The 13,199-nt window shown below is 43.0% G+C and overlaps 1 protein-coding gene across 2 annotated transcripts in view; it reads right to left on the bottom strand.

The window, feature by feature from the left end:
* Nucleotides 1-12,166, bottom strand: part of LOC141105631 (killer cell lectin-like receptor subfamily B member 1B allele B) — a 78,573-nt gene extending 66,407 nt beyond the window's left edge. Inside the window, exon 1 of one of the 2 annotated variants that reach the window (XM_073595594.1) lies at nucleotides 12,051-12,166. The gene's annotated coding sequence lies outside the window, so the exon portion shown is untranslated. Of the gene's footprint in view, nucleotides 1-9,918; nucleotides 10,279-12,050 lie in introns of those variants that run through there. The other variant, XM_073595593.1, reaches the window with a different exon arrangement.
* Nucleotides 12,167-13,199: the final 1,033 nt, after the last annotated feature.

Below are 13,199 nucleotides of genomic sequence, written 5' to 3' on the forward strand. Positions count from 1 at the left end.
ACCCTCTTACATTCAGAGGTGGGAGGAGGACCTGGGACGAACTTTAGAAGACACGGACTGGTCTAACATATGGCTCACATCTAAGTCATCTTCACCCAACATCTTAGCACTGGAGACAAATTATAAAGTCCTAACTCGCTGGTACCTTGTACCCGCTAGAGTGGCAAAATATTCACCTAATACCTCAGCTCTTTGTTTTCGAGGATGCCCAGAAATAGGCACATATTTACACATATGGTGGACGTGCCCAGTAATCCAAACCTTCTGGAAGGAAGTCTTCGTGATTGCATCTAAAATATTTAAAAAAATAATACAACCAGATCCATATTTAACTTTACTTAATCTAAAACCGGAATGGTTAACACTCTCTCAATTCAAACTTATGATCCAACTAATAACGGCTGCAAAACAAACAGTGGCCAAGGCATGGAAATCTCCTACATTGGTACTAGCAGAAACAATTCACAGAATGAATAATACAATGTCCCATGCTAAGATGGTAGCCATCGATCAAAATCAAATTCCAAAATTTGAAAAACTTTGGTATCCTTGGATAAAACAACAGTTCCTGTCAAACTTCAATGACTCTGTCCTGTTGCCATGGTAACAGATTAAATGACTTACAGAGACACCCATTCTAAGGCTTCAAAGAGAACTAAAAAGAATAATAAACTGACGAGCGGGACAACCTTGTGGACCATACCTCTACCTTTCAACCCTTTTTCTTCTTTCTCTTTCCTTTTCTCCACCTTACGATTAAAGCTCATTATCAGAATTTATTTGACCTATATACACTCTACTTGTAAACAATATGTATAGTAGGTATAAATCATTTAAATACCTACAAAAGTAACTAAGGAAATGATATATATCTTTAATTTAGGTTTATGTGAACCCAATGTTTAATATTTGAAATTTCATGATATTTACCTATATAAACCCTACTGTAAAACAATGAGCTTACTTTATAGATCCTTGTAAACTTACTTTATGTATCTTTATAACATTGTATACTCAATAAACTTCTTTTGACAAGGAAAAAAAGTTTTACCTTGAATATTTTTTTTTTTGTTGGTACATAAACAAGCATGTTTCAAAACATAACATACACAACTCAGGAACTTACAAAGTTCAACATTGAAAAACTGAAGGCAATATCAGACATTATAGTGTCAAAAATGTGTTGATCTTGCCTTCATCAGATGGGGTGATGTCACCCCTGTAAAAGCCAAATTTAGAAGATGCACACAAATTGGCAGTCAAACTGGGGATTTCCCTCCTGATCCCATGCCTAATGTCAACATGTGCTATCTCCCATCATGGGAGATCAATGGACATGTTTGGGGGTGCAACCACTTCCTCTCACCTACTAGAGTTGCGAGGAAGGGGTTGCACCCACAAAACGTGTACATTGATATCCCCTGATGGCAAATAGCACATGTTGACACACTGTGTGCATCTTCAAAATTTGGCTTTTAAAATGCATTAAAACGTTATTTAACCACTTCAATACCAGGCACTTAGACACCTTCCCACCCAGACCAATTTTCAGCTTTCAGCGCTGTCACAATTTGAATGACAATTGCGCGGTCATGCTACACTGTACCCAAACAAATTTTTTATCATTTTGTTCCCACAAATAGAGCTTTCTTTTGGTGGTATTTGATCACTTCTGCGGTTTTTATTTTTTGCGCAACAAATAAAAAAAGACCGAAAATTTTGAAAAAAAACAAGTTTTTCTTTGTTTCTGTTAAAACTTTTTTGTAAATAAGTACGTTTTCTTCTTCAATGACGGGCACTGATATGGCTGCACTGACGGGCACTGATACGGTGGCACTGACGGGCACCGATGAGGTGGCACCAATGAGGTGGCACTGATGAGGTGGCACTGACGGGCACTGATAGGTGGCACTGATAGGCGGCACTGATGGGCACTGATAGGTGGCACTGGTATGCGGCACTGATGGGCACTCATAGGTGGCACAGATGGGCACTTATAGGCGGCACTGATGGGCACTCATAGGTGGCACTGATAGTTGGCACAGATGGGCATGGATGGGCACTGATAGATGGGCACTGACAGGTGGCATGAATGGACACTGATGGGTGGCACTGATGGCACTGCTTGTTTGCAGTGATGCCCCTAAGGGTGGCATTGCTGGGCATCACTGCAACATAATGGTGCCAATCAGTGCCCATTTGTGGGCACTGATTGGCACAGATTTGGCACACTGGGCACATGTGGATGGCCATGGGGTACATACCTGGCCATCCACATGTTGCCCCTTCCCTGGTGGTCCAGTGTGGTGATCTGCGGGGGGGCTGCGCTGAAAAATAATCAGCGCAGACCCCCCCTGCCAGGAGAGCCGCCGATCGGCTCTCCTCTAATCGTGTCTGTCAGACGCGAGTGAGGAAGAGCCGATCAATGGCTCTTCCTATTGACAGCGTGATCAGCCGTGATTGGACACGGCTGATCACATGGTAAAGAGCCTCCGCCGGAGGCTTTTTACCAAGATCAGTGTAGCGGTGTGTCAGACTGACACACCGCTCCACCGATCGCCACGATGCGCGCCCCCGGGGGCACGCTGCGGCATGTTATCCTGCTGGACGTCATATGACGTCCAGTCAGGATAACAGAACCACTTCCCGGACGTCAATCAGCTATAGGGCGGGCGGGAAGTGGTTAAATTTTCTTTTCAAAAAAAAAAAGTGTAATATTTTTTGGATTTAGATTCTCCCAAATATATCAATCATGTTCTTCATTCTTTGTTCAATCTCCTTGGTTTTTTCCTTTATGTCTAAATCCTGACTAGGGATGAGCTTCGAGTTCGAGTCGAACTCGTGTTCGACTCAAACATCGGCTGTTCGCCAGTTCGCCGAACAGCGAACAATTTGGGGTGTACGCGGCAAATTCTATGGGAGAAATCAAAAGTGCTAATTTTAAAGCCTTATATGCATGGTATTGTCATAAAAAGTGTTTGGGGACCTGGGTCCTGCCCCAGGGGACATGGATCAATGCAAAAAAAAGTTTTAAAAACGGCCGTTTTTTCAGGAGCAGTGATTTTAATAATGCTTAAAGTGAAATAATAAAAGTGTAATATCCCTTTAAATTTCGTACCTGGGGGGTGTCTATAGTATGCCTGTAAAGGGGCGCATGTTTCCCGTGTTTAGAACAGTCTGACAGCAAAATGACATTTCAAAGGAAAAAAAGTCATTTAAAACTACTTGCGGCTATTAATGAATTGCCGGTCCGACAATACACATAAAAGTTAATTGATAAAAACGGCATGTGAATTCCCCAAAGTGGAACCTCGAACCAAAATTTAAAAAAAAAAATGACGTGGGGGGTCCACCTAAATTCCATACCAGGCCCTTCAGGTCTGGTATGGATATTAAGGGGAACCCCGGTCGAAATTAAAAAAAAAAAAATTGGCGTTTGGTCCCCCCTTAAAATCCATACCAGACCCTTCAGGTCTGGTATGGATTTTAAGGGGAATCCCACGCCAAAATTTAAAAAAAGTGCGTCAGAGGGGGGCGGGGTCACCGGGTGGCCCCGCCCCCCATTATTTAAGAACCGTCAGAAGAGGAGAAGCGTCAAACAGCGGGAGCTTCCCTCCATGCCATCATGGATGCGGAGCGGCCCGAAAAGAAGATGAAGACAAGAAGATGAAGAGAAGAAGATGAAGAGAAAAAGATGAAGAGAAAAAGATGAAGAGAGAAGCGTCACACAGCGGGAACCTCCCTCCATGCCATCATGGATGCGGAGCGGCCAGAGGAGAAGAAGATAAGAAGGCGCCGCAGAGGAGATGCCGGACGAGAACACCGGAGGAAGAACCAGAAGATGAAGAAGATGGAGGAAGAAACCGAAGGAAGATAGAAGATAGAAGAAAGAAGAAGCATTTATATAAAGGAATTGTCAAAAACTGTCTCTTGTCATTTTTAGCATCTTTGACAGTTTTTTTGTGAAATTGTAGGGTACCATTTCACAAAGGGGGGAGGGCCGGGATCTGGGGGTCCCCTTGTTAAAGGGAGCTTCCAGATTCCGATAAGCCCCCCGCCCGCAGACCCCCACAACCACCGGACAAGGGTTGTGGGGATGAGGCCCTTGTCCCCATCAACATGGGGACAAGGTGTTTTGGGGGGCTACCCCAAAGCACCCTCCCAATGTTGAGGGCATGTGACCTGGTACGGTTCAGGAGGGGGGGTGCTCTCTTGTCCCCCCCTCTTTTCATGCGGCCTGCCAGGTTGCATGCTCGGATAAGGGTCTGGTATGGATATTTGGGGGGACCCCACGCTGTTTTTTCTTTTAATTTTGGCCGGGGTTCCCCTTAATATCCATTCCAGACCTGAAGGGCCTGGTATGGAATTTAGGGGGACCCCCCACGTGATTTTTTTTTTAAATTTTGGTTCGGGGTTCCCCTGTGGGGAATTCCCATGCCGTTTTTATCAATGAACTTTTATGTGTATTGTCGGACGGGCAATTCATTAATAGCCGCGAGTAGTTTTAAATGACTTTTTTTCCTTTGAAATGTCATTTTGCTGTCAGACTGTTCTAAACACAGGAAACATGCACCCCTTTACAGGCATTACACTTTTATTGTTTCACTTTAAGCATTATTAAAATCACTGCTCCCGAAAAAATCCTTGATCCTTGTCCCCTGGGGCAGGACCCAGGTCCTCAAACACTTTTTATGACAATACCATGCATATAAGCCTTTAAAATTAGCACTTTTGATTATTCATGTTCGTGTCCCATAGACTTTAACGGTGTTCGCGTGTTCGAACAAATTTTTTGCCTGTTCGCAAGTTCTGGTGCAAACCGAACAGGGGGGTGTTCGGCTCATCCCTAATCCCGACTACAAAACATTATGTCTCGGATTAGCCTTTGTGCACTGTCAGTTGTGAAATGAGTAGATTGGTCTTCCACAACATGCACATCACCTAAAAGAAAAAATACACACCATGTATTATAAATATGCAGGCATACCTCTATTACCTGAATCAGTGGTGTCAGCACTGACCTGTTGTGGTGATAATTTCAACCACTTCTTCCACCTCTCCTCCCTCCACATCCTGAGGTTGTGGTGTCCTCTGTTCCCCTTCTTCAGGAGGTGGGGGGTTCCTGGCGTCCTCAGACGTCCTGAGTCTTTTCTCCCCTATGAGAATGAAACAAATGTTATACTTAGCACACAGATATTTGTGGCCAGAAATATGAATGTGAATCATTGCTTCGAAGTGGGGTACAATTGTCTGATTGGGCAGAGTTCCAAGTTGAAGACATGATTTATCCCCTTAAGAAAGCTGGAATACTTACCTTTTTTGGACAAGTTTCACACATGGAGACACCCTAAGTATCCACTGGAGTACCTGTGTGGGACACCCTAAAAAGTTTGTTCTTGTGTCCCACACTAGTGCTCCTGAGTCCAGATGTGTAAACAGCTGCTGAGTGTCCTCTCCTTACATTACACTGAATCAACTTTGCTATTCATTTTAGTTACACACATCTAGAGAGCAATGTCCTAAACTTCTTTTAATACAAATTGGCATGACCAAATGTAGTTAACCCTGTATGTGCTCAAAACATTGTATTTAGTTGGCGAATGAACAATGTTTACTGCGAATGATTACTGTGCCCACAAGCCTGAAAGTTGCCATTTTAAACTGTACTAAGTAAAAAGCACATGGAGCAGCATGCAAGTAATAATAATAATAATAATAATAATAATAATAGGGACACACCACAGCTACTTACTTTTTAGAAGCACTCTCTTGATTCTTCTGTACTGATCCTGCTCCCTCAATTTCAGGTCTGACCAGCGTTTCCTCAATTGCTTCTTGGATCGTCATACCCCAAAATTCCTGTGCAGACTTCTCACAACTTTAGACATGATCTTGGCCTTTCCCACATTTGGGTTTAGGTATGGTCCATACTTCCCATCATAGTCGGCCCTCTTCAAGATGTCCACCATCTCCACCATCTCTACAAAGGACATATTTGAGGCCTTATATGTTCTCCTCCTGGATCGTGACGTTTCTGGCTCCTGGCTTTCCTCCTCATTACTGCTATTATCATGCACCTGCTGTGTCTCTGCCATGTCATCTCCCACTGCGCCAAAAGAGAAGGGGCAGGGAATATTCTAGAAAGAATGCCAGGGGAGGGCGACACGGGCAGAGTTTCACGCATGCGCAGTGTATATAAAGCTAACACGCATGTGTCGTACCTACATTCTGTGTATGTAGGAAGGAGGACCGGAAGCACTGAATGTTCTAACGAAGGTAACATTTTAACTTGGGACATCAGTGGCCTATACTGATTCGAGATTCGAGGTCTATATTGGGATAAGATTAGGAGAGTTTAGCTTGATATTAGTGTTTTTGTCCTGTATTTTTTCTTGCAGCAAATATGAAACAATTCAAAGACCCTGAATTCATGGGCCAGTTCATTGACAAATACAGGGATATGCAAAATTTGTGGGAGGTAAAAAAAACATTATATCGCAATAAATGAGCTAGAAAAGCATCACTGGAGAAACTGCTGCAATTTGTGAAGACGCAGGTCCCCGACGCAGACATTGAGTTTGTGGAGAAGAAAATTGGTAGCTTGAGAAGCACGTATAGGAAGGAACTTAATAAGGTCCAGGATTCCATGAGATCAGGAGCAGCAGCAGAGGATGTGTATGTACCCAGTCTGTGGTACTACAACAGGATGCGGTTTCTGGAAGACCAGGTGGAAGTCAGGGAATCACTTTCTACACTTCCATCCAGCCTTCCCTCAACCCTCCCCTCAACCCCAGCTGAGGCTTCCGAGGACCAACCTGGGCCTTCCATCCTGGAAGAAGTTGAGGAGCCATATCAATTGACAGTAGGGGCCAAAAATGATTGGGGCAAGAATGAACAATGCTGAGCTCAGAATGATAGTCTTTTCTATTTATTAACATTCAATTTGCAACAGTCATGAGCTGAAAATTGTGTGTGATTGATGAACCAAAAACTAAAACCATGTCCCTTTTTCATACACAGGAAGACCTCAGCCAGGATGAGGCTCTGGAATGTGGCACACAGGAGGAGGCGGGTGTAAGTGTCAGGCAGGAGGTGGCCAGGTCCAGTAGCCTCACACAATCCCAGGTGCTTCCCCCCCGCCTTCCAACAAAAAGGGCCAGGAAGGGGAGTAACATGGAGGAGGCAGCACTGGGCCTCATTAAGGATGCTAATGCAGCCTTGAAACCCCCTCAACGATGAAGAGGCCTATGGCTGCTATGTAGCTGCCAAATTGCAGCAAATAGAGGAGAGCCAACGCTTCATGTGTGAGAATCTAATTTTTCAGGCCCTTCGGAAGGGGTTGAGGGGCCAAATGACAGATAACGTGTACTTAGGTGCACTCGCCCATCATCCTCCTCCTCTTCCTCCTGCCACAGGTCCACCTCCAGAGCCACAGCCTCCAAGGAAGGCTGCATTGAAGGCTGCAGGGAAGCATGGAGGGAAGGCTGCAGGGAAGACAAGAAAGTGAGGGCCTGGGTTCAGTCTGGTCTGACAGAAGACGCAGCCTGTTGTAGTACCACAGCCTGGGACATATATGTCATCTGCTGCTGTTCATGATCTCTGGGAGTCCTGGACCAGATTGTGCTCAATATTATATGGACTTCTCAGGCTACCAATTTTAATTTACAAAAAGTTGTGTGCCCTGGGGGCCAAAGGCTTCACAAATTCAAGCAGTTTCTCCAGCGTTGCCTTCCTCTTTATTTTGTTAGGAGCCAGAATAAATGGAGATTTTTTTATATGAAAATACTTACCTATGTGTTTTTATTCAAATAGGACAGTTTGTGAGTAGGCAGGTACATTTAAAAAATACAATGTCAAATTAACAAGGGACACCAACCTCCTTGAGCTTTATAAAAATACAAGATCATAATTTTGTTGTGTAAACTTGACACACCAAAAAATAAAAATTATGGCGATCACTAGAAACTAATAATCCAAAAAACAGGAGATCTTGATTAAAAATAAAAAAAAAGATGACTATAAAAAATAATTCTAAACATTATTATGGAGATCTGGCTTTAAAAACAAAAAAGATTATTCAGGAGATCACGAGAAATAATAAAGAAATAAGTTTGTCAGAACCAGGGGCGTCGGGAGGGGGTGGCTAGCCGTGGCTGAAGCCCCGAATGTGCCCCCGAAAAGCCCCGAGCCTCAGGCATGCAGCTCTTCATTACAAGCCCCGAGCGGCGAGCGCCAGGACCGATCTGATCCCGAGCGCCGCCGAATTTGGCCGAGTTTGGCCGAGTGCCATAGCAGGTCCCGCCTTCTGGAGCCTGCACGCCTATGATGGACGCCCCCCTGGTCCAATGCTCGGACCGCGGGACGTGTGACGTCCATCATAGGCGCTGCAGGCTCCAGAAGGCGGGAATTTCAATGCGGCCGCCGCGCCACTGTAAGATCCCCGCTCAGCGCTCGGGCGGCCCGCTCTCCTCTCCTCCTCGGCTCCTCCTCATCCTCTGACTGCCTGGCTGCTGTAACACCGCACACCACGGCTGAGCTGAGGTAGGTCAGACAGTGTATGTGGGTCAGGCTGGTCAGTGTAGGTAAATGTCAGTGTAGGTAGGTCAGTGTAGGTAGGTCACTACGGTCAGTGTAGGTAGGTCAGTGTATGTAAGTGTCAGTGTAGGTAGGTCAGTGTATGTAAATGTCAGTGTAGTAAATGTCAGTGTAGGTAAATGTCAGTGCAGGTAGGTCACTATGGTCAGTGTAGGTAGGTCAGTGTATGTAAATGTCAGTGTAGGTAAATGTCAGTGTAGGTAGGTCAGTGTATGTAAATGTCAGTGTAGGTAGGTCAGTGTATGTAAATGTCAGTGTATGTAAATGTCAGTGTAGGTAGGTCACTACGGTCAGTGTAGGTAAATGCCAGTGTAGGTAGGTCAGTGTAGGTAGGTCACTACGGTCAGTGTAGGTAGGTCAGTGAATGTAAATTTCAGTGAATGTAAATGTCAGTGTAGGTAAATGTTAGTGTAGGTAGGTCAGTGCAGGTAGGTCACTACGGTCAGTGTAGGTAGGTCATTGAATGTAAATGTCAGTGTAGGTAGGTCAGTGTAGGTAAATGTCAATGTAGGTAGGTCAGTGTAGGTAGGTCAGTGTATGTAAATGTCAGTGTAGGTAAATGTCAGTGTAGGTAGGTCACTACGGTCAGTGTAGGTAGGTCAGTGAATGTAAAGGTCAGTGTTCACTACCGTCAGTGTATGTAGGTCAGGTAGGTCACGGCCCAGCCAAAAAAAAAAAGCCTGCATCACGTGTACACCCCCCCCGGGTCCGGCCTTGGACTTCGGGCTGAAGCCCCTGGTCTTTTTGCCACCTAGCAACGCCCCTGGTCAGAACTCAGTGTGAATATCAGCAGCAAAACAACTTCATTCTTCTAGCATTATAAAGAACAAAAGAATGCGCTGCATTAAAAGATCTGCAGAGTGACAAATGTGCTATCTCCATTACGAACGCTAGTTTTACCAGACCGAGCGCTTCCATCTAGTACTTGATTCTGAGCATGCATGATTTTTGGCACGTCGGAATTGCATACAGACGATCGCATTTTCGAATAGGAACTTTTTCCGACCCAAAAATAGAGAACATGCTCTCAATCTGGAATTCCGCCAGCAAAAGTCCGATGGAGCATACACACGGTCGCATTTTTCGACCAAAAGCTCTCATCGAAGTTTTGCTGGCGGCATTTCCGATCGCGTGTACGGGGCATAAGTGTTAAAGGGGTTGTAAAGGTTCTTTTTTTTTAAATTAAAATAACAAACATGTTATACTTACTAAGGCAATTCCTTTATTTCTAAATGATTACCAGTGATTACTGTTCTGGAGTTAATCCTAAATCCACAATCGTCAATCAATTCTACAATATTATAAGAAAGAAGAGCATCTTACCTGTTGTCTCCATGTCTGATAACATGAGAAGAGTCCTGAACTGCTGTACTGTGGTGTCTGGTGAGGTCGGCTAGATGTACAATATCACATACACTATACAAGGTGTGGGTGTTCCTGTGTGGTCAACCAAGATGAGACCTGGCTATTCTTGAACCTAACTAGGAAGGATAGTATGAAGAATACAACTTCCTGTAGTTTTGAGAATATGTGTGTTCTTATGTTTTTCATTATGAGTCACCTAGCAAATGTCAAGTGAAGAGACCTGGTGAGAGCAATGGTGAATTAGAACAATCTTCATGCAATTAAAAGAATCTTCATGCAAGTTGACAGGTTAAGTACAAACCTCCCGTGACTCTTTTAATTCTCCATTGCCCTAACTGGCTCTCTTCCCTAAACATTTGCCAGGTGACTCAAATTATGCAATACAGGGTAGAATGCAGTACATGGGTATTTTGCTGTTTTTAAAACTTGGCCAATATTGACATATGACATACACAGTGGATATAGTTCTCTGTTTTGGTCTTTATACACCTTACGTCTTCTCTTATGTTATGTGTAATTTTTACCATATGATCTGTGTGAATGATGCACAATAGCACTTTCCGGGTTTATTATGTCTACATGGACAAGTGCAGTTGCTCTAGAGCTTAGTAAATGAGCAGAAGCTCTGCTGACTGTTATCATCCAATCACGTGCAAGCAAAAATGCTGTTTTTTTAATATTCCTTGCATGTGATTGGGTATTCTTTGCAAAGTAAAGCTGTAACGAAACATCCCACTCTCCGCTTGAGTGCTTTCGCATACCTCCCAACATTTGAACTTCAGAATGAGGGACACCTGAGGGAAGTAGTGATCTGCTACACACGGGCGGGGAAGTGTGGGTGTCGCCAAAGTCTTACCAGTGGGGGAGGCTTAAAGTGGAGGTCCACCCTGAAAAAAATGCACCAAAAAATACCTAAAAACATGGAGGAAAAGAAAAAAAAACATTTTTACTTAGGTGAAATGGCTGTTGCTAGGCAGTCTTCCTAATCTGCCTCTTCCTACACCGCGGTGATCTTCAGTCTTCTGCTCCCCGTGTTGTCTTCTGGGGAATGGGGCACGGTGTGTTATGGGAACTGTGTGTGTCCCACAACACATCGCGTCCCATTCACAAAGCGCTGCACCGCTCGCGCATGCGCAGTAGGAAACTGGCAGTGAAGCCGCAAGGCTCCACTGCCTGTTTCCCTTACCTTGGATGGCGGTGCCAGGACCCAAGAGCCGAGGGACGGGTCTGCCTCGGGCGGCCGACATCGCGGGCACCCAGGGCAGGTAAGTACTTATTTAAAGTCAGCAGCTACAGCTAATCCCGCTTTAAGCCCAGGCTTCATTGTACCTAAAAATATGCTTTGATTGCTTTTTCCGAGCCTACCTTAAAGAAGAACTTCATTAAAATAGTCAGGGACTGCATAGCAACCAGCAACTGTTGAGACAATGAAGACTTTGGTGAGAAGTATATAATGTACAGTAAATGGTAATAAAGTGATCAGTTGCACTTACATTAACCTCATCTAAAATAGTGAAAGAAGAAAATGAAATACTAAAAAGTGCCTCCAAATAATCTTAATCTACAAATGCTTTCAAAATCAAGTTAAAATAAATAAATAGATGAATAAATTAATCAATCTAATCCCATCATTATGCATATAATTAACTCATAAAGTGCATTAGTGATAAAACTTGCTCAAATGTGCATGTGCTTTTCAACATATCTATTATTCATATTAAATACATGGCATGTGTCTGATTAAATATATAAAATCGTGCTGCTTCAACTTCCAAAAATACAATAAATATAAATGTGCCAAGACTGTGCAAGAAATCTTACTTTTATCTGAAAAACCTCCCTGTGAGCTCTGGCCAATACAACAGTATTATGTAACCAAAACCTCCTTAGTATCAGATATAGTGTGAATTTGAAACAAATTATATAAACTGAGTGAAAACAAAAAGTGTTACTTTCCTTTTTTTTCCCTTTTTCTTAAATCGCTCCTCCACTCAGATTGCGGGCATGTAAAAAAAGAAATTAAAAATCCATTGCGCAGAGATGAACCACTGGTTTAAATACCATTTATCAGATAAGGTTGTTCCACTCACATAACCACTTAATGGGGAATCGCTTTCATTGATCAGCTGCAGAGAACCGGAGCACAGCGGTGAGACACTTCATTCACCGCTGCTGCTATCTCACACACTGCAAATACAAGGGACTTCCAAGGGTTCCTCCTACATGTTACGTCCCTGCCACGTGACTTTTTCAAGGATGCCCGTCCACTTCATCTGCTAGGTATTTATAGTGTGTGTGTGTGATGGTTGCCATAGCAATTATCACTTCAATAGCGCAATCTCCCCTGTCATCTCATGATTATTCACAAACAGTACTATGGTTAACTTATATTCTGCCTCCATTTAAATATACTTTATTACATTACTAAAAAAACATAGACCCTAAGTATTATAAAATTGTGATACCCTAACTAAAACAGTCTGTATTAAAGTTTAAAAGATATTTTATTTTATTTTATCTCCTCATTGCGTATTTACTGTTCTATACTCCCCCTACTGTCCAAAACATGGAACTTCACCTTTTGAGAACATATCTTCTAAAATCTTGATATTATCATGCTTCCACATAAGATTTTACTTATTAAAAATATATGGGCTTTCAATCATCATATGTAGATATTAGTATTAAAACATATATCCAGATTGGTACTAAACTTATTATATAGACCGTCGCAGAAACACAACCCCCCCAAGACAAATAAGACAAGCAGACCCAAGAAGTCCAAACGCAAAAGGGGATGCAGAGGAGGATACAAGGTCAAAAAGGAAAAGGGAACACTAGGGGAAGGAATATATAATCTAAGTGAAGTTGAACTATCACAGAATGAAATGAAACTGCTAGACAAGGGCCTGAAGTACGCACCAAAAAAGAATCTCAATAAATTCAACCTATATGTGGATATACAAAAATACATAAGAAAACTGAACATTAAAAAATACATGTTAAATAAACCAGTGGCCATTGATAGGAATACCAGGAACTCAACAGAAACCCCAGGAAAAGTTGTATATAGTGAATTAAGAAACAAATCCCTTTTCAACCCTCAAGTGCATAATAATCAGCATATTGATGTTTTTAATAATATGGTTACACAGGAAATTGAGAAGATGAGAATAAGAAAAATCAGTGACCCAACAACGATCAAAAATGGAATAAAAGAATTGGAAGAAAATAAAAGA

The sequence above is a fragment of the Aquarana catesbeiana genome, linkage group LG08, assembly GCF_042186555.1.
Source record: "Aquarana catesbeiana isolate 2022-GZ linkage group LG08, ASM4218655v1, whole genome shotgun sequence".
Classification (NCBI taxonomy): Eukaryota; Metazoa; Chordata; class Amphibia; order Anura; family Ranidae; genus Aquarana; species Aquarana catesbeiana.